Source organism: Alosa pseudoharengus, unplaced genomic scaffold (assembly GCF_046254945.1).
Source record: "Alosa pseudoharengus isolate Yale_2024_CS ecotype anadromous, Long Island Sound unplaced genomic scaffold, YU_APseudo_1.1 YU_APseudo_1.1_scf_16, whole genome shotgun sequence".
Lineage (NCBI taxonomy): Eukaryota > Metazoa > Chordata > Actinopteri > Clupeiformes > Clupeidae > Alosa > Alosa pseudoharengus.
The window spans coordinates 38,017,224-38,035,602 of NW_027468630.1; the positions used below are offsets into that span (position 1 = coordinate 38,017,224).

Sequence of the window (18,379 nt, forward strand, 5' to 3'; positions counted from 1 at the left end):
GCATTGAATTTTTACATCCGGCATCGGCTGTGGACGGGACTGTGCAGCTCTATTAATCCCATACAAACCGAATTTGGCTGCAGTTCACCAGAATTCACCTAGAAGTCGATCGCGGGCGAGTCCAAAATACAAGGGGTCCTATGGAGCTATATGGCTACATTTATTGTTTTCACCTATTTAACAACTGAAACCCTCAGATTTTATTTTATTTTTTGCAAAATGGATATGGATTATCAATCAAAAGTGAAATAATCCGGGAGTCATGTCCTTTCGTTTTCTTACAGGTTGGGTCGTTGTTGCCCATAACACGCTAGCATTGATGCTATGCTATGCTATGATCATGTTAATGAATGACGTCATTGACACGTTTGAATGGCTTTTTAGAACAATTAAGTGACTTTAAAAAATATAATACTCAACCAAGTGTATTGTCTTTGCCTCCCCTTTCGAATACATATTCAAATTACTTGAAAAAAAATTATATCCCGAGAAAAGTGGATTATGAGGGGTACAGCTCCATAGACCTCCATTCATCCTGGACTCGCCCGCGAGCGCCCCTAGATTGTTGAAGGTTATATTTCAGACATGCTTGTGTGGAATTGTGGTCCCTATCAGACCAGATCAAATGACTGTTTGATGCTCAAGGTTCCATGTATCCACTCTGAGTTGGGAAAGTCGGCCTTTTGTTATAGTGCCCCTACTTCCTGGAATAATCTTCAGTGTAATATAAAAATGAACTCTATACTTTCCTATAATCAATTCAGATCTGTAATCACAAACCTTCCTATGTCAATGTGTACCTGCTTTAAGTAAATGTCTTTATTACAGTGCATGAAAATGCTAAGTTAGCTAAGTCACATGGTTAGCATAGTTAGCATGCTAGTATGTTAGCATGCTAGTTAGCATAGTTAGCATAACTGCTAAAAATGATTAGCGAAGTTAGCTAAGTCATATGGTTAGCATAGTTAAATTTTAACATTGTTAGCATGCTAGTTAGCATAGTAACTTGGTTAGCATTATTATCTTTGTTAACATAGTTAGCATAACTATTAGCAAACATTGGAGCCATTCCAACTGTTAGTTATCGTCAACTATCTGCCTAAATAATTTAACCATTTCAATTATCAACCTATTTAACTGTTCAGTCATTCCAACTATATTAACCCTTAGAACCCTAAGCTGTTTTTAGGGCATTTTCACTACCTTTATTCATAAGGATTTATTCTGGTCATTGTAAGTGCCACACACATATATTATATATTGTTTTTTTCAGGAGAGTCTAGGCTATTCAGATCTGCCATCATTTCATGTATTAATACTAGCATTGATTTTATTTTGATTTTTAAAGAATTAAAATATAAAAAGTGTATTATAAAAATTCTTATATTTTGACATGTATCTCACCACAGCAAGCTCACAGCTCTACATGCATTTCATGTGGTTGTAGGGCAGACTGTCCTGAATCGGGCAATATAATTGCCATGTTTGAGGGATACTCTGGGGCTGAGCAATTTACAGAAATATTTGCTGTGTGATTTACGGAAATAAATGCCATTTTTTATAGTGACCTTTCTGAGCTCCATATCTGTGACACGAACTGATCTGACCTGACTTGACCCGAGGTTATGTGTTAGCCTGCGTGCCTGTGTGTATGCTGTCATAATAATTCTCAACTTTTTACTGCATTGCCATGAACAAAGTAAAGGCAAAAAAGGTGTTTATTTGTTGAACAAATTGGGATGCAATGTGAGCCTTGAATTGGATGCCATGCAGGAATTTGCTAGGATCTCAAAACCGGAATATGAACATGCTTTGCCATAGAGAAACACATGATAGCATTGGATTATAAACATGCTTTGCCACAAGAACAGATAAAAACGTGGGGTAAGTCCAGCTATATGAAGTTATTATTTTGCTGTCACTTCGTCTGTTTTATAACCCAGAAGGATGTACTTGGTATCATGCGTGGCATATCTATGCGATCATGGGTCCGCGAGTAATTCAAACGAGAGTAATGAGGCATAAAAAAAAAAATTCTTGGGTTCCGGTTTCCGACCGACCCTTTCAATTTATGTGCGACCCAAATTTATTTTATGAGCTTGGGGAAGAAATAACACTAAATAGTCTAGGCTACATTAAATAAATCCACAAATAAAAGGTGAACTATAATTACATTAATTGCGTTATGTATAGGGATGAGCGTATTCTCTCTGTTACAAAATAGCCTATGCACAGCTGTTCACGAAGACGATTGTTTTCGTCACTTACCAAGGCACTCGCAATTTTGTCCAAACACCGCAACTTTTTCGCAAATTTGACCAATCATCGTAGTTTCACTGTGAAATGTCACCTACCGCAACAGTCCCTCGCGCAGAATATTGAGCCAGATGGCACACTTCTGCACCTTCTGCATATGACGCCAAAGACTGCCCTAAGTGTTCGTTCCTCTGCAGTTTTGATGACAATAAATAGAAGGCTAACGTTAACGATCTGCTTACTTGCATCTCTCAACCTGGTGTTGCTAACCTACCTAGGCTATGAAAGTAAGTTATGGCCTACTTGGTTTACTGACATTTGAGTAGGCTATGCAACCCATTGGCAAACGTTTACCTGGATATGTCCTTTTAGCTTATGTCATGTTTATGTCAAGCTTATGTTTGCTAGCTTGTGGGCTTAGTTTGAGTAGTGCTACCAAAATCATAGAAATTAATAAAATTGCAAGACATTTACCTCTTCTATGATCCAAGAATAATTTCATTCGAGTTGTTTTTTTTAACATTTATTTTAACTAATGACATGGAAGACATTCCCAATTGCATCCACAAATGCACTATGCAAAAGTGATTTACACTTGTAGCCGAACACAGTGAGATGCAAGCCTTCCAATCCACTCAGAAATGTAATTAGGCTACTCGCACGTCCTTAAAGGGGCAGGCAGTCAATTAGACGTACACCACCAATGTAATGACATTAAACAGAAGTGTAGTCAAATAGTTTAAACCAATATGAAATTACTAGATACTTACTTGGATATTAGTAATTATGCAGGCCACAGACTATGAATTATTAAAAAGATATGAACTTAATATGAATTACAAAATATATGAATGTATTGAAACATATGACATGATACCATCTCTTTAGGTCTTTTTTGGACAGTTCTACTATACTGCTTTGTGAATTACCTCAGTCAAAGCATTTTCACAAATAAAGTAGGCCTACTTAGATTTTCTGTAATCCTTACTGTTTACCTTTGATTATCCTATTTAATAAGCATCAAGATTATCAGTGTGATTTTGGTCTTACTAACCTTAATTGCCCTAAATTTAAACTATTTTTGCAATTTTCACTTCCCGCAATTTCTCCACAAGAAACAGCTAAAATCACCGCAACTTCCATCCAGGCATTTTAGGTCGCAACAGTCTCAAAAAACCTCGCGAAATCCTGGAGGGATTGATTTTCTACCTACTGTATCCCTTACTGCCACTGGAAAAAAAAAAAAAAAAAAAAATTTCCCTACCGACCCATGGCCTCAACTGACAACCAACAGGAACCAAACCTTTTTTTTTTTATGCCTGAGTGTGCAGCGTTGGTTTGTGTACATGACGTTATTATTTTGCAGTCACTTCGTCTGGTTTTATAAGCCCGAAGGATCGATAAACATGGTACCAATGGATAGCCCTGTGCCTCCTCTTTCATCTGATATGCTTGCCATATCGATGCGATCACGGGTTCGCGAGTAATTCAAACTAGAGTAATGTGTGTGCAGGTGAACGCAGAGAAGTATAGACTGTAAATATGATGCAGTTTGATTTAATTTCATGATTTTTTTTAATTTTCATACTTGATCGTACAGACAAGTGTGTAGTCTCGTTGGAAAGCCCCACTTCTGCTCTGTCGTGCAATAAAGGTTTCATCTCGCTGCGACGAACCGTTCCGGAGCAATGTAACAGAGAAGAAGGGGTGTGTTTTTTGACGCACTTTGCGTCAATCGGGTTCTAAGGGTTAAACCTTATCTACCAAGCAAATAATTTAACCATATGAACTCATCATATTTTTGCATTTTCATGCACTGTATTTCCTTCAGGAAATGCTTTTCTAGTTCTTATTATTTTTCTTCTTCTAACGCAGTTAATGCAGCTTCAACCGTTTAACGTAGAAACTTCATTCAAACTGCGTTGCGTAGGTCTTACTTATGACATGTGGGCTTTGTATTTTTCATCTTTGTAACTTTTATACTTTTTAAACTGTTAATTAAAAACTGCTCAAAATTTCCTCATAGACTTAACATGGGCTGATGACATCACAATGGACTAATTAACTTGATTTGCACCTGGTATCATCTTCCAGCTGCTCATCTAGGCCCCATCAAAGAATCAGTTCAACTGATTGCACCTGTATCAACTGCTTTCTACTGAACTAGACCAACTCTCTGTCTCTCCATTCTACAAGGATATAAGACACATTTCCTCCAACTTTCTATCCATTCATCCTCTTCAAACCATTCACTCATTCACCCATTAAACTATCCATCAACATCCATTAAACAATCTGCCTATCAACATCCATTCAACTTTCTGTCTATCCATCCATTGCACTATCTACATTTAACTTTTAAACTATATACTCTGTCTCAGGCTTTAAGCATACAATATGGCTCTATTAAGACTGCCGTTAAGCAATTAGAATCCTATGGCAGGTGTTCGGGCCAGCTGCATCAACTGCCAGTCTCAGGCTTTAAGCATACAAACTGGCCCTATTAAGACTACACATCCTGTCCAACTGCTTCCTCTGCCAAAAACTGTTTCAAAATAAAAGTCCTCACTACAATATTTCACTGTTAAACAATTCAACCCTTTAAACTACTGAACTTTTTAACTGTTCAGCCATTGTAACTGTTACTTGTCATCAACTATGACTCCTACCCACTGTAGCTAGTTAGCATGGTTAACATAGTTAGCATGCTAGCATGTTGGCATGCTAGTTAGCATTTTAAGCAAAACTGCTAAAAATGATTAGCTAAGTTAGCTAAGTAACTTGGTTAGCATAGTTAGCATGCTAGCATGTTAGCATTCTAGTTAGCATTTTTAGCAAAACTGTTAAAAATGATTAGCTAAGTTAGCTAAGTAAAATGGTTAGCATAGTTAGCATGCTAGCATGTTAACATGCTAGTTAGCATAGTTAGCAAAACTGCTAAAAATGATTAGCTAGGTTAGCTAAGTCACATGGTTAACATAGTTAGCATGTTAGCATTGCTAAAATGCTAGTTAGCATAACTACTAAAAATGAAAACATTAGCTAAGTTAACTAAGTTAAGTATTATCCACCTATTTAACCGTTCAATCATTCCAACTATATTAAACCTTATCTACCAAGCAAATCATTTAACCATATAAACTATCCACCTATTTAACTGTTCAGTCACTCCAACTATATTAAACCTCATCTACCTAACAACCAATATAGTTTGTTTTTACTCTATGATATTTTACATCATATTTTTTGCATTTTCATGCACTGTATTTCCTTCAGGAAATGCTTTTCTAGTTCTTATTATTTTTCTTCTTCTAACGCAGTTAATGCAGCTTCAACCGTTTAACGTAGAAACTTCATTCAAACTATGTTGCGTAGGTCTTACTTAGGACATGGGTGCTATGTATTTTTCAGCTTTGTAACTTTTATACTTTTTAGACTATTAATTAAAAACTACTCAAAATTTCCCCATAGACTTAACATGGGCTGATGACATCACAATGGACTAATTAACTTGATTTGCACCTGGTATCATCTTCCAGCTGCTCATCTAGGCCCCATCAAAGAATCAGTTCAACTGATTGCACCTGTATCAACTGCTTTCTACTGAACTAGACCAACTCTCTCTGTCTCTCCATTCTACAAGGATATAAGACACATTTCCTCCAACTTTCTATCCATTCATCCTCTTCAAACCATTCACTCATCCACCCATTAAACTATCCATCAACATCCATTAAACAATCTGCCTATCAACATCCATTCAACTTTCTGTCTATCAACATCCATTACACTATCTACATTTAACTTTTAAACTATATACTCTGTCTCAGGCTTTAAGCATACAATATGGCTCTATTAAGACTGCCGTTAAGCAATTAGAATCCTATGGCAGGTGTTCGGGCCAGCTGCATCAACTGCCAGTCTCAGGCTTTAAGCATACAAACTGGCCCTATTAAGACTACACATCCTGTCCAACTGCTTCCTCTGCCAAAAACTGTTTCAAAATAAAAGTCCTCACTACAATATTTCACTGTTAAACAATTTAACCCTTTAAACTACTGAACTTTTTAACTGTTCAGCCATTGTAACTGTTACTTGTCATCAACTATGACTCCTACCCACTGTAGCTAGTTAGCTAAGTTAGCTAAGTAACATGGTTAGCATAGTTAGCATGCTAGCATGTTAGCATGCTAGTTAGCATTTTTAGCAAAACTGCTAAAAATGATTAGCTAAGTTAGCTAAGTAACATGGTTAACATAATTAGCATGCTAGCATGTTAGCATGCTAGTTAGCATTTTTAGCAAAACTGCTAAAATGATTAGCTAAGTTAGCTAAGTCACATGGTTAGCATAGTTAGCATGCTAGCATGTTAGCATGCTAGTTAGCATTTTTAGCAAAACTGTTAAAATGATTAGCTAAGTTAGCTAAGTAAAATGGTTAGCATAGTTAGCATGCTAGTTAGCATAGTTAGCAAAACTGCTAAAAATGATTAGTTAGATTAGCTAAGTCACATGGTTAACATAGTTAGCATGTTAGCATTGCTAACTACTAAAAATGCATTAGCTAAGTTAACTAAGTTAAGTATTGTCCACCTATTTAACCGTTCAATCATTCCAACTATATTAAACCTTATCTTCCAAGCAAATCATTTAACCATATAAACTATCCACCTATTTAACTGTTCAGTCACTCCAACTATATTAACCCTCATCTACCTAGCAACCAATATAGTTTGTTTTTACTCTGTATGATATTTTACATCATATTTTTTGCATTTTCATGCACTGTATTTCCTTCAGGAAATGCTTTTCTAGTTATTATTATTCTTCTTCTAACGCAGTTAATGCAGCTTCAACCGTTTAACGTAGAAACTTCATTCAAACTGCGTTGCGTAGGTCTTACTTATGACATGTGGGCTTTGTATTTTTCATCTTTGTAACTTTTATACTTTTTAAACTATTAATTAAAAACTGCTCAAAATTTCCCCATAGACTTAACATGGGCTGATGACATCACAATGGACTAATTAACTTGATTTGCACCTGGTATCATCTTCCAGCTGCTCATCTAGGCCCCATCAAAGAATCAGTTCAACTGATTGCACCTGTATCAACTGCTTTCTACTGAACTAGACCAACTCTCTCTGTCTCTCCATTCTACAAGGATATAAGACACATTTCCTCCAACTTTCTATCCATTCATCCTCTTCAAACCATTCACTCATCCACCCATTAAACTATCCATCAACATCCATTAAACAATCTGCCTATCAACATCCATTCAACTTTCTGTCTATCAACATCCATTACACTATCTACATTTAACTTTTAAACTATATACTCTGTCTGAGGCTTTAAGCATACAATAAATATGGCTCTATTAAGACTGCCGTTAAGCAATTAGAATCATAGGCCAGGTGGCCAGGCCATCAGCATCAACTACCAGTCTCAGGCTTTAAGCATACAAACTGGCCCTATTAAGACTACACATCCTGTTCAACTGCTTCCTCTGCCAAAAACTGTTTCAAAATAAAAGTCCTCACTACAATATTTCACTGTTAAACAATTTAAGCCTTTAAACTACTGAACTTTTTAACTGTTCAGCCATTGTAACTGTTACTTGTCATCAACTATGACTCCTACCCACTGTAGCTAGTTAGCTAAGTAACTTGGTTAGCATAGTTAGCTAGTTAGCATGCTAGTTAACATTTTTAGCAAAACTGCTAAAAATGATTAGCTAAGTTAGCTAAGTCACATGGTTAGCATAGTTAGCATGCTAGCATGTTAGCATGCTAGTTAGCATTTTTAGCAAAACTGCTGAAAATGATTAGCTAAGTTAGCTAAGTCAGATGGTTAGCATAGTTAGCATGCTAGCATGTTAACATGCTAGTTAGCATTTTAAGCAAAACTGCTAAAAATGATTAGCTAAGTTAGCTAAGTCACATGGTTAGCATGCTAACACGTTAGCATGCTAGTTAGCATTTTTAACAAAACTGCTAAAAATGATTAGCTAAGTTAGCTAAGTGATGTGGTTAGCATAGTTAGCTAGCATTTTTAGCAAAACTACTTAAAATGATTAGCTAAGTTAGCTAAGTAACGTGGTTAGCATAGTTAGCATGCTAGCGTGTTAGCATGCTAGTTAAAAAATTTTACAAAACTGCTAAAAATGATTAACAAAGTTAGCTAAGTAACGTGGTTAGCATAGTTAGCATGTTAGCATTCTATGTTTATGGTTATGGTTATGGTTATGGATTTAGCAGACGCCTTTGTCCAAAGCGACATATAAATACAAAACAACATAATAATATTTAAAAATGAACAGGGAACAGATTAAAATCTAGGTCAAATATAGTAAGGAGAATAGTTGTAGTACACAATAATATCAATTCAATCAATAGCCTAATAAAAAAAGCAATGTAAAAAAGGGGAAAGGCAATAATAAAACAATAATGTCAATTCAATCAATAATATAAAAACAATAACATGCTAAGACTACATTAAGGAGAATATCAATAATAAACAATAATGTCAAATTAATTAACAGCCCAATTAAAATAAAAACAACATTATATAAACCATAACACATAAGCGCTTAAACAACTAAGTATATGTTGAATAGGAATGTCTTTAGACCCCTCTTAAACGACCCAAAACTACCACAGGAACGGAGAGCACTGGGCAGTTCATTCCACCAACATGGAACCACTGAAGAAAAGAGTCTGGAATTAGACCCAGTTTTTATGACTGGTCGACACAACATACGCTCACCAGAAGACCGCAGTGGGCGGTTGGGCATGTAAGGCTTGATTATTGAATTAAAATAACTAGGAGCAGATCTAGTTAGTGTCCTATAGGCCAAAGTGAGAGATTTAAATTTAATTCTGGCTACTATAGGGAGCCAATGGAGAGTAACTAGGAGAGGAGTTACATGTGTCCTCTTTGGCTGATTGAAGACCAGGCGTGCTCCAGCATTTTGAATCAGCTGTAATGATCTTGTTACACAAGCGGGTAAGCCAGCTAATAGTGAATTACAATAGTCCAGCTTAGAGATGACCATGGTCTGAACAAGAAGTTGTGTGGAATCTTGTGTCAGATAAGGTCTGATCTTCCTAATGTTGTAAAGCATAAACCGGCATGATTTTGCAATAGAAGCTATATGCTCAGAGAAGTTAAGTCGGTCATCAATTACAACGCCCAAGTTTCGTGCCGATCTAGTTGGGGTCAGTGAAGTTGAGTCAAGCTGGATGTTAATCTGTTGGGGAATAGCTGTTTTAGCTGGAAACACCAAAAACTCTGTTTTTGAGAGATTAAGCTGAAGGTGCCGATCTTTCATCCAGGCTGAAATATCCTTAAGGCATGCAGAAATCCGGTGGGAAACACTAGAGTCATCAGGTGGGAAAGACAGGTAAAGTTGAGTGTCGTCTGCATAACAGTGATAGTCAAATCCATGGGAGCGAATGGTATCACCTAAGGAAGTGGTGTAAATAGAGAAAAGCAAGGGTCCTAATACTGATCCCTGAGGCACACCTGTGGTGAGGGCATGAGACTTAGATACCTGTCCCTGCCAAGACACGTTGAAAGAACGCGCTTTAAGGTAAGATTCAAACCAGTCAAGAGCTTTTCCAGAAATTCCCAGTTCAGATAGTATAGATAGGAGAATGTCATGGTTAACAGTATCAAAGGCTGCAGATAAATCTAGTAGAATTAATACTGATGACTGAGCAGAGGACTTAGCTACTCTCAATGCTTCAGTCACAGACAGAAGAGCAGTTTCAGTAGAATGACCACTCTTGAAACCAGACTGCATAGGGTCTAGTAGATTATTCTGATGAAGAAAGTCACAAACTTGCTTGAAGACCACTTTCTCCAAAACCTTTGACAAGAAAGGAAGAAGGGAGACAGGTCTGTAGTTCTTCACCTCAGTTGGATTAAGTGTACTTTTCTTTAGCAGAGGTGTAACCCTAGCCTGTTTAAAAGAATAAGGAACTATTCCAGAACTGAGAGAAGCATTAAATACATGTGTGACTGCTGGTAGAACAGCGGGTGAGATAGACTGTAGAAGAGTGGACGGGACAGGATCTAATGGGCATGTTGTTGGACGACATCGCTGAAGCAATTGAGAGACTGCTTCCTCATCAAGAGGAGAGAAAGAGTCAAATGATGGGGTCGTACTAACACAAGGCAAAGCCCTCCTTATAGGAGCATCAAACTGAGCACTTATTTTAGCAACTTTTTCAGTGAAAAATGTTGCAAAGTCATTTGCTGACAGTGAAGTAGTTGATGGTGGTGGTGGAGGATTGAGGAGAGATTTGAAAGTAGAAAAAAGTTGTCTACTGTCAGTGGCGCTCTCAATCTTGCTTTGATAGAATGCCTTTTTTGCAAGTGTAACAGTGGATGAAAAGGATGACAGCAAAGACTGGTAGTTACTAAGATCATTTCCATCTTTGGATTTACGCCATTTCCTCTCAGCAGCTCTAAGTTCCTTTCGTACTGAGACTATACTGTTCGTCAGCCATGGATGGCGAGGTTTAGAACGAGTAGGTCTTGAGGAAAGAGGACATGCTGCATTCAGACAAGATGCCAGTGTAGAGCAGAGAGTCTTTGTAGCGTCATTAACCTCAAGTGTCAAGAATGAGCTAGGAGTAGGTAAAGCAGATGTTACTAATGTTGCAAAATGGTCACTTGAGAGGCTTCTGAGATTACGCCGGAACGAAATTATCGGAGGAGGAGCTGCTGGGTTATCCAGGAGACGCACAGAGAATCTGATAAAGTGATGATCCGATACATGTAATGGATTAACCAAAACTTTGTCTGTATTACAGTTACGTACCAGAATTAAATCAAGATCTTTACCAGCCTTGTGAGTAGGAGGACTGTGGACACGTGTGATATTAAATGAGGAGAGTAAGGACAGGAAGTCAATTGCAGACGAGTTATCCAAATGAATATTAAAATCGCCATGGATTAATAATGGGCATGCATCCATTGGAATAGCAGACAGTAGAATGTCCAACTCGTTCACAAAGTTCCCAAGTTGTCCTGGAGGGCGATAAATAACCACCAAGTATAATTTGTATGGTTCAGTTATCATGATGGCATGATATTCAAACGAGTTGTGGACCTGAGCAGGCAGCAACTGTGTAAACCTCCAATCATCAGAGACGAGAAAGCCTGTCCCGCCTCCTCTACCAGACGAACGACTGGTATGCGAAAAAGCATAACTGGTCGACAACGCTGCAGGCGTGGCAGTATTCTCCGGCCTAATCCACGTCTCTGTAAGCGCAAGCAATTGAAGAGATAACTGTGAGGCCAGAGCAGGAATGAAGTCCGCTTTATTCACTGCAGATTGGCAATTCCACAACCCTACAGAAAAAGTAGGACAAGCCTGCTGAACTGATTGTTGCCTTTCAACACCAGTACGCTTATTAACCTGACCGGATACAGGGATATGTTGAAGGCACATTATTAGAAGGATTGTCAGCTAACAAGACAAGGTGAGACAAGAGTGAAACTTATCTGAGAGGTGCCTTGCTTGTGTCCTTGCTCGGTGGACTCGTCGCAGGTAGACTCGATTCGTCTTGACACGAGTAAGTCTTCACACGAGGACGGCTGCACACGAGCGCTGACGCCTCCGCTGACGCTCCAGCACAATAACCACTTTAAATGCTAGTCCTAATTGATCACGCGGAAAACCACCCCCTCTAAAAACTCACGACACCAAGGCCAGTCTAAGCGCATTTAAACAGACAGCCGTAATGAAAACAATATCAACTACCACTACCCACTACGGCTAATAACTAGTTTACCAACTTGTAACTATGACAACTACATAAACAAATCCCTTAACAACACGAGACTCCCATACAATTAAAACTTACAGCAAGTGCGGACGCAGCTCCAGAAAAAAACCAGTTGAGTTCAGTAAAGCTAACGTTAACAATCTACTTAGTCCAGCTACACTTAAAAACACCACCCCCTCTAAAAACTCACGACACCAAGGCCAGTCTAAGCGCAATTAAACAGACAGCCGTAATGAAAACAATATCAACTACCACTACCCACTACGGCTAATAACTAGTTTACCAACTTGTAACTATGACAACTACATAAACAAATCCCTTAACAACACGAGACTCCCATACAATTAAAACTTACAGCAAGTGCGGACGCAGCTCCAGAAAAAAACCAGTTGAGTTCAGTAAAGCTAACGTTAACAATCTACTTAGTCCAGCTACACTTAAAAACACCACCCCCTCTAAAAACTCACGACACCAAGGCCAGTCTAAGCGCAATTAAACAGACAGCCGTAATGAAAACAATATCAACTACCACTACCCACTACGGCTAATAACTAGTCAGCTAGTCAGCATTGTTAGCATAACTACTAAAAATGATTAGCTAGGTTAGCTAAGTCACATGGTTAGCATAGTAATTTGGTTAGCATTATTATCTTTGTTAACATAGTTAACATAACTGCTAGCAAACATTGGAGCCATTCCAACTGTTAGTTATCGTCAAGTATCTCCCTAAATAATTTAACCATTTCAATTATCAACCTATTTAACTGTTCAGTCATTCCAACTATATTAAACCTTATCTACCAAGCAAATAATTTAACCATATGAACGCATCATATTTTTGCATTTTCATGCACTGTATTTCCTTCAGGAAATGCTTTTCTAGTTCTTATTACAGTGCATGAAAATGCACTGTACTGTTCTTCCTAGGCTTCTTCTTATTACAGTGCATGAAAATGCACTGTACTGTTCTTCCTAGGCTTCTTATTACAGTGCATGAAAATGCACTGTACTGTTCTTCCTAGGCTTCTTCTTATTACAGTGCATGAAAATGCACTGTACTGTTCTTCCTAGGCTTCTTATTCTTCTTCTTCTAACGCAATTAATGCAGCTTCAACCGCTTAACGTAGAAACTTCATTCAAACTATGTTACGTAGGTCTTACTTAGGACATGGGTGCTTTGTATTTTTCAGCTTTGTAACTTTTATACTTTTTAAACTATTAATTAAAAACTGTTCAAAATTTCCCCATAGACTTAACATGGGCTGATGACATCACAATAGAGCCGTTAAGCAATTAGAATCCTATGGCAGGTGTTCGGGCCAGCTGCATCAACTGCCAGTCTCAGGCTTTAAGCATACAAACTGGCCCTATTAAGACTACACATCCTGTTCAACTGCTTCCTCTGCCAAAAACTGTTTCAAAATAAAAGTCCTCACTACAATATTTCACTGTTAAACAATTTAACCCTTTAAACTACTGAACTTTTATCTGTTCAGCCATTGTAACTGTTACTTGTCATCAACTATGACTCCTACCCACTGTAGCTAGTTAGCTAAGATAGCTAAGTAACTTGGTTAGCATAGTTAGCATGCTAGCATGTTAGCATGCTAGTTAGCATTTTTAGCAAAACTGTTAAAAACGATTAGCTAAGTTAGCTAAGTCACATGGTTAGCATAGTTAGCATGCTAACATGTTAGCATGCTAGTTAGCATTTTTTGCAAAACTGCTAAAAATGATTAGCTAAGTTAGCTAAGTCACATGGTTAGCATAGTTAGCATGCTAACATGTTAGCATGCTAGTTAGCATTTTTTGCAAAACTGCTAAAAATGATTAGCTAAGTTAGCTAAGTCATATGGTTAGCATAGTTAGCATGCTAGCATGTTAGCATGCTAGTTAGCATTTTTTAGCAAAACTGCTAAAAATGATTAGCTAAGTTAGCTAAGTCACATGGTTAGCATGTTAGCATGCTAGCATGTTAGCATGCTAGTTAGCATTACTGTTAAAAATGATAAGCGAAGTTAGCTAAGTCACATGGTTAATATAATTAACATGTTAGCATGCTAATTAGCATAGTTATCATAACTAATAAAAATAATTAGCTAGGTTAGCTAAGTCATATGGTTAGCATAGTTAACATTTTAACATTGTTAGCATGCTAGTTAGCATAGTAACTTGGTTAACATTATTATCTTTATTAACATAGTTAGCATAACTACTAGCAAACATTGGAGCCATTCCAACTGTTAGTTATCATCAACTATCTGCCTAAATAATTTAACCATTTCAATTATCAACCTATTTAACTGTTTAGTCATTCCAACTATATTAAACCTTATCTACCAAGCAAATAATTTAACCATATGAACTCATCATATTTTTGCATTTTCATGCACTGTATTTCCTTCAGGAAATGCTTTTCTAGTTCTTATTCTTCTTCTAACGATTTTTGTGCGTTTAATACAGCTTCAACCGTTTAACTTAGAAACTTCATTCAAACTGCGTTGCGTAGGTCTTACTTATGTGACTTCAGCTATGTATTTTTCAACTTTGTAACTTTTATACTTTTTAAACTATTAATTAAAAACTACTAAAATTTCCCCATTGACTTAACATTAAATTATGACATCACAATAGCAATTAGAATCCTATGCCAGGTGTTCAGGCCACCTGGATCACCATATATGGCTCTGGCCAGGCCACCTGGATCAACTGAGTTTCTCAGGCTTTATGACATCATAGCAATTAGAATATTGTGCCAGATGGCCAGGCCACCTAGATCAACTGTCAGTTTCTCAGGCTTTAAGCATACAGTCTCATTCTATGCTATAAGCCTGAGAAACTGTTTAGTCATTCCAACTATATTAAACCTCATCTATCTAGCAAATAGTTTAACCTTTTAAGCTATCCACCTATTTAACTGTTCAGTCATTCCAACTATATTAAACCTCGTCTACCTAGTTCAGTCATTCCAACTATATTAAACATCATCTACCTAGCAAATAATTTAACCTTTTAAACCATCCACCTATTTAACTGTTCAGTCATTCCAACTATATTAAACCTCGTCTACCTAGTTCAGTCATTCCAACTATATTAAAACTCATCTACCTAGCAAATAATTTAACCATTTAAACTATCCACCTATTTAACTGTTCAGTCATTTCAACTATATTAAACCTCATCTACCTAGCAAATAATTTAACCTTTTAAACCATCCACCTATTTAACTGTTCAGTCATTCCAACTATGTTAAACCTCGTCTACCTAGTTCAGTCATTCCAACTATATTAAAACTCATCTACCTAGCAAATAATTTAACCATTTAAACTATCCACCTATTTAACTTTTCAGTCATTCCAACTATATTAAACCTCATCTACCTAGTTCAGTCATTCCAACTACATTAAAACCTCATCTACCTAGAAAATAATTTAACCTTTCAAACTATCCACCTATTTAACTTTTCAGTCATTCCAACTATATTAAACCTCATCTACCTAGTTCAGTCATTCCAACTATATTTAACCTCATCTATCTAGCAAATAATTTAACCCTTTAAAACCTCATCTACCTCATAACTGCTAAAATGATTAGCTAAATTAGCTAAGTCACATGGTTAGCATTGTTAACATTTTTTCCAAAACTGCTAGAAAACATGAGCTAAGTTAACTAAGTAACTTGGTCAAAATAATTAGCTTTGTTAGCATAACTGCTAGCAAACATTAGAGCCATTCCAACTGTCAGTTATCGTCAACTATCTACCTATATAGAGCCCTTAAACTATTTGTCTATCAACACGCATTAAACTATCAGTCTGTCAACAACTTTTAAACTATCTACATATAACTTTTAAACTTTCAACATTCATTAAACTATCTGTCTATTAAACTATCTGTCTATTAAACTATCTGTCTATTAACAACTGTTAAACTATCTACATTCCACTTTTAAACTGTCTACGTCTAAACTATTAACTTTTTATTAAGCTATGCTATGTCTGTCCTAGCTTCATTTTCATGCACTCGTAATTCCCTGGAATTACATACTCTAGTTATCATTATTATTTATTATTAGAGGGCATGAAAATGCACTCTACTGTTATCCGATTTATTCTTATTTTTCTTCTACGTATTTGTGCGTTTAATTCAGCTTCAACCGTTTGACGTAGAAACTTCGTTCAAACTGCATTGCGTAGGTCTTACTTAGGTGACTTCAGCTATGTATTTTTCAACTTTGTAACTTTTATACTTTTTGAACTATTAATTAAAAAATACTAAAAATTTCCCCATAGACTTAACATTGGTGATTATGACATCACAGTAGGGCACTTAGAATCCTATGCCAAGTGTTCCGGCCACCTCCAGCAACTGTCTGTCTCAGGCTTTAAGCATACAATCTGGCCAGAGACGGTTGATAAAGCGAGACGATTCATAAGAGGGTAAATTCTGGCACGTTGTGACGTGGGGTTCGAAGCTGTCACGCCCATTTAGGAGTCTAGCGGGAGGTCCAGTGTCTATGTATTCCTATGGGAGAAATGAACATTTTCACGGAATATGACCAATCCCTTAGCCCTACATTCAGCGATGTAAGTTTTGAACCCATTTTCTACAAGCCACATGTCTCCCTAACATTCCGACATTGAAATTGTATTTTCCAACGAAACAAATAAAGACAAAAATAGCTTTGTTTGTGATCTGTCACTGTCTCCTCAAAGCTCTGGTGCACAGCCACTTGTTCTCAGAGGCTCTAGACTCAGAGATGGTTGATAAACTAACCTAACATATTTTTTGCTAGAACTAGTAGACTACCACAAAGTTGCTGAACATATGTTATTTCAGGTTTGTTCGCAACAATATATAAGTTTAACCAAAGTTCTTAGCTGCTAGCTAGCTAGCGAACATTCCCATTCACTTTCCGTTTACTGTGCTAATGTTAGCTAGCTAGCTAGCTAGCTAGCTCGGTTAACGGGGCAAAATGAAATTATTCATTCCGTGTCCGAAAGAGTGTTTCATTGGCATCACACACAAACAATGGCTGTAAAATAGTATACAAAATTATATGTATATGTTATTATTGCTTATTCAGAGAAAAGTTTATGTTTTGACATGCCTATTTAGGAGTCCGGAACTAGTGCAATTTCGTTCCATTGGTGAATCGTCTTATAATTCATCTTAGTTAACTATAGAATCTTTGATCTGGCTCTATTAAGACTACAGATCCTGTTCAACTGCTTCCTCTGCCCACAATTGTTTCAAAATAAAAGTATCCACTACAATAATTCCCTATTAAATAATTTAACCATTTAAACTATCCAACTATTTAACTTTTCAACTATTCCAACTGTCAGTTATCATCAACTATGCCTCTAGCCTACTATAATAAACCACCACCTACCTAGCAACCAATTTAGCAACCATTGAAATTAAGCATCTATGTCAGTTTCCATAGCAACCAACATGATTATACTAGCAAACCACTGTAGTAACTCCTTTATTTCTGATAGTAGCCACCATGGACACCCTAGCAACAACCTAGCAACGACTTCAAGTACCCTAGCAACAGCCTAGCAACCATATTCACAGTTAAAACCTAGCAACCAACATCATTAACCTAGCAACCAGCATAGCAACCACCATAACTACTCTAGCAACAGTCAGTTGTCATCAACTTTGACTCCCATCAACTGTTTCCTCTGCCCACAACTGTTTCAAAATAAAACTCCTCACTACAATAATTCCATTTTAAATAATTTAACCATTTTAACTATCCAACTATTTAACTGTTCAACTATTCCAACTGTGAGTTGTCATCAACCATGACTCCCGCCAACTGTTTCCTCTGCCCACAACTGTTACAAAATAAAAGTACTCACTACAATAATTCCCTATTAAATAATTTAACTACTCTACTCTGTTCAGCCATTCCAACTGTCAGTTGTCATCAACTATGACTCCCCACCAAACTTTTTTCTCTATCTGACCTCCATCTTTTTACTTGGATTATATTTTAAACAATATTCAACAATATTTTATTTATACCAATGCATAGTGCAGATTTGCATTCTTTGTCACTTTTTTACTTTTGATAAAGTAACTTGTTTACTTGATTCTGATCAGCATCTCTTCAGCAGTATGACATTGCAGAGTCGAGAGCAAACCACTCTCGAAAGCTTGTTTGTGCTGTGATGAATTACGAAGTTGACTGTGATGTATTGAATTACTGTGTCGCCCGCTGAATGCTGGAAGTGCGGCCAGAGCCCTGATGCACATAGTGCCTCCGGCGGATATCACTGCTGCCCGGCAGAGGACCAGATCCTCCTTGCCG

The 18,379-nt window shown here is 37.1% G+C and overlaps 1 protein-coding gene across 3 annotated transcripts in view; it reads left to right on the plus strand.

The window, feature by feature from the left end:
- Positions 1-18,379, plus strand: part of gfod2 (glucose-fructose oxidoreductase domain containing 2) — a 55,289-nt gene that overhangs the window by 23,826 nt on the left and 13,084 nt on the right. The gene's annotated exons all lie outside the window — the stretch shown is intronic.